The 7874-nt window shown below is 50.4% G+C and overlaps 1 protein-coding gene across 2 annotated transcripts in view; it reads left to right on the top strand.

The window, feature by feature from the left end:
• The window catches only part of LOC113201864 (protein fork head-like), a 221846-nt gene that overhangs the window by 121342 nt on the left and 92630 nt on the right, over positions 1 to 7874 (top strand). The gene's annotated exons all lie outside the window — the stretch shown is intronic.

Below are 7874 nucleotides of genomic sequence, written 5' to 3'. Positions count from 1 at the left end.
CCCTCTCTCCCCCTCTCTCCTTCCTGCTGCGACTGCCCCCTGTGCCGTTCAGTCGCAATTATCTGCCGAGAGTGGCGCGCAATATAAAAGACGCGACCCTAAGGAATGAAAGATGCCTCCTTCCTCCCGCTCATCGCCCTTCAGAATTTCAAATAATATAAAATTAGAAGAGGGGAAAGGGGGGAGAGGACCGGACTGGCTCGGGGTGACTTCTTCTTTGGCGGGGCTTCTTTTCAGCGACCCGCAGCACTCCGGCGGGCGGCCCTCTTGATGCTGAAGCCCTTACAGAGAGGTGCAATTCCGCCATCGTCCTGCCCGAGGACTTATTTTAGTTTGATTACGCTTTTTATTTTTTTCTCTAATTTGGTAGTTGGTACAGGGTGCACTGTAAATTTGTCTTGTCACGATGTTATAATACCATATGGCTAATTTTTAGTACAGGGGTTGTCTTGTTTTCAGTACAGGGAGTACGACGAGAACTACGATCCCCGTACTAAAACTGTTCCATGGTATTGTCATTGTGGCAAAGAATGGCGAAAGGCAGCTGGATCTAAAAAGAAAGTACTGTGATGACGAGACGTTAATTTCTTTTTTTTCTCTCTCTTTTGCAGGTGAGAACACTGTGCTGTGCCGCTCCTCGGGGCCTCCCGGTGCGGGTGATGAGCTGTGGGTGAGCGTGGCCACGACTGCAGACCCGGAGGGAGCAAGAGAGAGAGAGAGAGAGAGAGAGGGAGAGGGAGAGAGAGGGAGAGAGACTCCACACGTAGCCAAGGTAAAGACTATAACTCTTCGGTCCGTGTCACGCAAGCCTTACAACATGACACTGTGTGTGTGTGTGTGCGTGTGTGAGAGAGAGGGGGGGGGGGGGTGTCTCCTCAGTGACCAGTGTATCCGCCACAGCGCTGCTCCAGCGTCTTTCTTGAATAGACGACGGTCTCCTTCTCGAACTGTCTGCCACGAAAGATATAAATTTTGGAGCTGCCTTTTGTGTTATTAGTGTATCCGGCGTGGTTCCCATTGTGGTTCCGGTGGGTGGAGCTCGCTCGGGGTGACCTTGGGCCCGCGGGGGGACCTGGTTCTGGGCCTGGTCCGTATCGGCGGCGGCGTACGCGACCATTACAATCATGGCGGGTAAATGGGTGGCCGCCGCCGCGGTGGTGCTAGCCGGGCCCGGGCCGGGTCAACGACTGGGGGCGCGCCTCGAGATAAACGTGATGTATCGCACACATTACGGGACGCGCATTAAATTAATATCTCAGGGATCGCCTCTCTCTCTCTCTCTGTCTCTCTGTCTCGTTCTCCCTCCCTCCCTCCCCACTACCTCCTCGTCTTACCTCTTCTCTTAAACTTGTTCTCCCCTATGCCCTTAACTCTCTTACTTCTGCTTCTAATCGTATGTTATTTCCTGCTTACTGCACCGTTCGAGCCTTTCCCTCTCCGCACTTTCGTTACTTGTTTCCAATTGATAATTACTCGCACTCCCTCGACTTTCTAAAAACTGTTCCGCGTCTTTTCACGTCGACGATAGAGGTCTTTTTTCATTTTTTGCAGTCGTTCCTTGCGCTCCCGGCGGGTCCCGGGCGTCTTTCGACTGACCAGGCCAGAGGTGCTGTGTAATTATCACGCTGGAACGCGAAGTTCTCATCCGCTCGCCTCTCCCACCTCGCTTTTATTTTTTTCCGCACCCCATGAGCTCTACCTCCTCCAGCTCCCTCGATTGCGCTTCTTACCCCTCAGCTCCAGCAACCCCCCATTATGACCACTACGCTACCTGCAAGTCTGCCGATGAAACTAAACTAACGTTTCCAGCTGAGAGAGTTTCCTGTTTGAGCAAACCGTTTGTTGCGGTGGAGGCAATGTTTAACGAGTCAGGTGCTATTTACAAAAATGTGCCACTTTCAGTAGAGTGTAACCAAGATTCGATTTTTGGGGGTGCTATTATTGCATTAGTTACTAAGGGTGTCACTAAAATTGGCGAATCTAGCACCTATTTTGTGGCAGCACTCTTGTTTTTGCGGCGTCCCGGTGTGTCTGTGGACAGCGTGCCGCTTGCCATAACGAGGCCCAAAGTGCCCTCCTCGAGCGCAACTCTGTGGCTTTCCGAACAGAGTCATCTATCCTTTCCCCCGCATATGGGTCGCGGCCAAGGCGCCAGAAAGTCTTATGGCCGGGCTGGGCGTGGCCTGGCCTGGCTGGGCTTCGCGCCGCCCAGACGCCCGATCGTCGCCCGTTCGACGCCTACCCCAACACTACTTCACATCCGCCGTGTATAATTCTTCTAATTTACTATGTACAAAAACCATAGACGTCGACAACTGCTGTTGTACTATAGTTTTCAACACTTTCATTTCGTGTCACTATTTGCCATGCAATTTATTACATTATTTGTTTTGCAGTTTTGAATAATATTAAAAATTAAAAGTTTCAAACTAAATTGTATATTTTTTTTTTACACGGCGCTGCTGTGCCGGGCGATATAGACGTGTTACGAAATAAATGGACGTTCCCTTATTGGCCACAAGACGTCCGGACGATGAATGGCTGGCACCAAGTTCAGCCGTTTTTCTGACGCCCACCGCCAACCACTAGCAGTGCTGGCGATCGCCCCCCCCCCCCCCCCCCCCCCCCCCCCCTCTCTCTCTCTCTCTCTCTCTCTCTCTCTCTCTCTCTCTCTCTCTCTCTCTCTCTATCTCTATCTCTCCCTCCCTCTCTCTCTCCCTTCCTCCCTGCCTCCCTGCCTCCCTCCCTCCCTCCGCTCTCCCTCCCTCTCTCACTCTTTCTCTCTTCCTCTTTCTCTCTCCCTCTTTCTCTCTTCCTTCTCTCTCTGCCTTTCCTCCCTCTCTCTCTCCCTCTTTCTCTCTCCCTCTTTGTTTCTCTCTTTTCCTCGCTTTCCCTCCCTCTCCCTCTTTCCTTCTCTCCGTCCTCTCCATTCCTCTCCATTCCCCTCTTTCGTCCCGTTGTGTGTGTGTGTGCCGGGAGGGGTGGGGGAGGGGGGCTGCATCGCGCGGCGCCCGCTGCGTGCATTAGAGCAGCTTCCGAGAAGAGAAGGAGGGAGAGACATTCATTTCTGAGAAGCCGTTGCGTCCCGTCAGGCAAATTTTCCAGGATGCGTCCCGGCGGTCCCGGCGTTTTGTTTAGAAATCCATAATAATGTTTTTAGTGGTCTGTTTCGTAAATTGTCGCATCGTGTGTCACATGCAAATTGTTTGTTTCATTTTCAAAGTTTTGCACGTCTTTGTTGCGTTCGTAAAACCAAAATTGAACCAGTATTTGACACTTTTGGTCATTAATGTCGATGAGCGGAACAGAGCTATTTAACCTGAAAAGAGGAGTACGGGAGGTAAAGTTTAATTTCAACTGTCACTGTTAAATTTTCTTCATAGATTAACGATATAATTTGTATTTAATACAAACAGAATATGTTTTTCACAAACTTATCTTGCTTGTCTAGGAATTTCAAGTCGACACTTTAAAAATGGGCACACCTTCTTCAATGCAACCCTTGATAAAGGCTATGATGACCAAGAAAATTGCTAAATTTTGATAACTTTGCACATCTGTGTGCATTTGAAAAGGCATAAAATTAAAATTGAATATCTCTTGAATTGATAGGCATTAAGTCCTACCTTTTTGGTCCAGTGTTTTAGTTCGCCAATTATTACAACTGCAGATCAGAGCGTATGCCACTTGCAACTACTGATGAACACTGTACGTAGATTTGCAGAGTGCGGGCGAGGGAGGTGTGTAAACTGAAGTCTGCTGCGAGTTTGCGTTCTGGTCGGTGCGTGCGTAGCGTGTGCGTGAGGCACAGCAACAGCGGTGCGCGATATGTTGCCATCAATAACGTTACGCGCACAACGCGCGTATAATGGTCATTTTCCACGCATTTCTCCCGCCCACGACGCCCTTTGCGTTGTTCCATCTCCGGCTCTCGTCTTTTGTACGCGACGCATGCCGAGTTTCGATGTAGGGGGTTTTGCAAGCCTTAGTCATTTTGTTTCTTTTTGTTATGTTTTTTCCCTCGTTTTCGGTTCTCGCCCTTATGGTAGCGCGGCGGGGCCAGCCCGATATATTATTCAGTATTTTTCTCGCTCTCGGCCCAGACCGTCGCGCGCACCCCATACCCAAGGTCCTTTCTTGGCTGGCCCTGAGGGCCTCGCCCTTTGAACAGACTGCTTTGACCACGACAATCCGAAGGGCGTGGGGGGCCTTGCTCCAGCCAGGCTGTGCTGACCCGACCTCGACAGACGGACAGGCTCTGGACAGAGGACCTACCCTCCAAACGGGTAGTTACGTGTCAGGGTCCTTTGACGGTCCAGGCCCTGGCAACAACAGGAGCAGCGGCAGCCTTTCGGTCCAGTGCGCATCTCACTGATGGACGGGCTAAACACTCGCGCGTGCTCCGAGGCCGCTGTGTTGTCCACTATACGAAGTAGATTGGTTCGGATAGGTTAGGTTCCACAATGTGGGTGATCGTAGCTGCATCGCAAATTGCCATAATTTATTTTATGTGTTTATCGCTTGCATTCTACAGATTTTTGGTTCCATTTTCATTCCTCCACTAAAAAAATTTGTATTTCAGCAGTTTTTAACCTCACATATGATGCGTTGATATTCCTGCCTCTCCACTGCAAAAAATTATGACATGATAAATGACAGCATCGACTGCTAATTATTTTCCAACAATGTCTGTTATTCGAATAACAGTATTGCTGTAGTTTCAATGGTTAAAATTTGGTTTGGAGAGCAATGTACAGGACCACCGCACAGGCAAAACCGGGCAAAACTGTCTACAGTAAAGCCGTACTCGTACACTGTACCGTGTAAGACCTGGGCTTTCCGGTACTACAGCGACACTTTGTCCACGCTCTGTACCCTAGGTACAGTGACTAAGAGCGGCATCTACAGCAACGCCCTAGATCTTACCGTATTAGACTCTAGGGTCCATTTTAGTTTTATATTCTGTTTTCGAAACGGAAAGAACGAAAGGAGTAGTGCAGGGACCCAACAAATCCAAAGGAAGGCTCAACGCACAAACGCACGAATCATCTGCAGCTTTGTGTGACGTTCCTCTGTAAGCGCCGAGTCTCCCGAAACAGTCTGTGTTCTACACGTGACTCGATAATGTCCGCGAGGCCCTTGTAGGCCGAGGCGCGCTGAGTAACGCCTTTTGTTGTAAAAAGGACGACTCTTTCGACTAACTCGATTCTTGTAGAGCGTGGCGAGCGGAGCAGCGCAGCGGGACTGAAAAGAACTAACTGAAATAATAATAATCATCAACGCCATGATGAAAATGAAGTCCTCTCCGTCTCCCTTTCAGTTTTATCTTTTTTTGCCCAGCTGCTGCTGCTGGATGGGATAAGCTTTTAGCACCACCTGGCCGTTAGAAAGAATGTCGGCGGGAAACACGCAATTCAGAAAGTCTGCAGCAAACATCAAAACTTTTGGACATGGCTTTATTCCCTTTTCTCCCTTCCTTCTCTTTCGCCATGTGTCTCTCTCCCGCTTTGCTCACCTCTGCCCCCACCCCCACCTTTTAACAATCGCGTTGTTGCGCTGTCTCTGTTATCGCTGGACATTTTTCGCCCTTGCCGCACCTCCTCTACGCTACGGACATCTCAGAAGTTCAGCTGGCAAAGTCGTTCACAAGAATTGCCTTGCAGCAGAGATCTCCAGAAAATCCTGGTGTTGCTTATCGCACACATTTTAAATCATTTGCGGAATTACACCTTTTGAAGTTTTTAGCGATCGATAGGCTTGTAATTGAAATACTTCATGCCTAGTTGTTTAATAATCTGACGTGAGCCGTTGTTGTTTTCGTTACCAAAATGTGTCACCTTGACGTTTTTACTAAACTTCATTTCATTTTCCCGCATTTTTCACGGAGTTTGATCGTTTTAGCTAATATTCCGACTTTTTGCCACGCATGGCCTCAGCTGCCATGAACAAGCAATCTGTCTTTTCATTGAATTTCCAGAGAGTCTCCTCGCAAAACCTGTCGTCAATTCGAATGGAGCACAATGAATTCTCAAAATAGATTGGCAAGTTGGATGGTAAGAGGGAGGAGGGGTAGAGGGAAGAAACGGGGGAAAGGGCAGAGCTTTCTCTTGGGAGGTGTCGTGCGCTATCGAAAAGCCGCATGTGTGTGCGTGCGCTTGTGCGTGATCCCCCCCCCCCCCCTCTCCACACACACACAGCCACACACTGCCACGCACCACCACACCACGCCACGCCTAAAGCCCCGGGGACTAGCCGGCTCCCGTGCAATATTTGGCCAACTTGCTGACCTCCCGGGTGGTGGTGGTGGTGGTGCGGAGTTCCGCAGTCGTGGTGACCGGGTGGGGAGGGTGAGGGGCGGAGGGTGGGAGAGGGAGGGGAAGGCAATAGACTGAACGGGCCAGATTGTACAACACACCATCAATTACTGCCGTGTCGAAGTGGGGCGAGCGTGTGGCTACTCCTGTGGGCATTAGGGGGAGGAGAAGATTAAGGAGGTTGGAGGGCAGAGAGGGGGTGGCAGGGAGGAACAGGATGTATTTTTTTTTTTTTTTTTACAAACATACAGCTGGACCGACTGGCTATCTATAACTTTCGCGTCGGGCATCAGTCTGACGTCCTGCGTCGCTAATTCTGCGACCGGATGCCGGCTGCTCCAAAACTTTTCACGTTCATCAGTCATCTACAAAACTGACACTGCTGCGGGGACCTTTATGAGGCCCCTCTCCCCCCGATGCCAAAGGGCAACAGCGAGAGTGGTCGGGGGAGGCTTGTTTGAGAAAGGCGTGTTCATAAATTCGTTTTGCGACGAAAAGTTTGTCCTACTTGTGAGTCGCCTGGACAACATTTGTCAGGGCAGATGTTAGCCACGCTGTTCCGGTGCTTGAAAAAAAAAAAAAAAAACACTTTTCTTACAGCGCGAGTGTTTGGATGAAAGTATGAGAAAAACGAGGTGGTTCACGTGTAGCCTTTTTCAACGAAAGTCAACTAGTTTCGGGACCCCAATGTGTCACAAGGGGAACTTACAGACCTTTCCGAAAAGTTGCTTTCGGGGGCTAAATCATGCGAGACCGAGTGGGTGAAACTAGCGGCATCTCACGACCATGACGCAAAGCCAGCGGTCCGGCTCCGGCCGGAGTGGCGCACTTTTAGATTACAATGGCCGTTTGGACGAGTGGCGCAGCAGAACGGCGGGGATGTGGAATCCTTTATAACTAGGATGGGCCTCCATTTTTACCACCATTTTTTTTTCTGTTCTTCTCGCTCGTCTGCCTGCTTGTTTGTTTGCCGGGGGGTTGTGTCCATGTTCTCGTAATTAAATCTCAGATTCATTCCTAGCTGGCAAAAATGAACTCCGTGCGCAAATATTTTGCGGCCATAGGAGAGGGGGAAGGATATTAAGAAGACTGAAGTCGGTGGATACTAGACAGACACCGCTGCGCACATTGTTTTTTACTATTTTGAGGGGGGTAGGGGTTGTTTATTATCGTCCCAAAAACAAGTGTTTTGCGCCGAGGCCATCTTGTTCTAACTCGGCTTGATTGCTGTCCTCCACACGAGCTGCGCGCGCTGGCTGCTGCTAGCTCCGACCACCACATTATCTCCCCACACAGGCCAGCCTGTTCCAATCTCGAGCTCCCCCGCCCCTCTGCCTCCTCCGCGCTACCCTCTTACCCCTTAAGGCCACAAACGGCTGCCTTGTTTCGCGACTCTCCCTCTCCCGCCCCTCGTCCCTCTTGTTGACGAAGAGGTATAGGAGGGCACGTCGAGCAGAGATTACGGGGCACACGCTCGCTCCCTCCAGGTGACAATCCTGAGGGAAATTGCCACACGCCTAGTGCGGCGAGGCTCGGTGCCCCGCCCCACTCCAGCCCCCC

This window comes from Frankliniella occidentalis, unplaced genomic scaffold, assembly GCF_000697945.3.
Source record: "Frankliniella occidentalis isolate FOCC.00 unplaced genomic scaffold, Focc_3.1 Scaffold174, whole genome shotgun sequence".
Taxonomy (NCBI): domain Eukaryota; kingdom Metazoa; phylum Arthropoda; class Insecta; order Thysanoptera; family Thripidae; genus Frankliniella; species Frankliniella occidentalis.
This window is presented reverse-complemented; position numbering and strand designations above follow the sequence as displayed.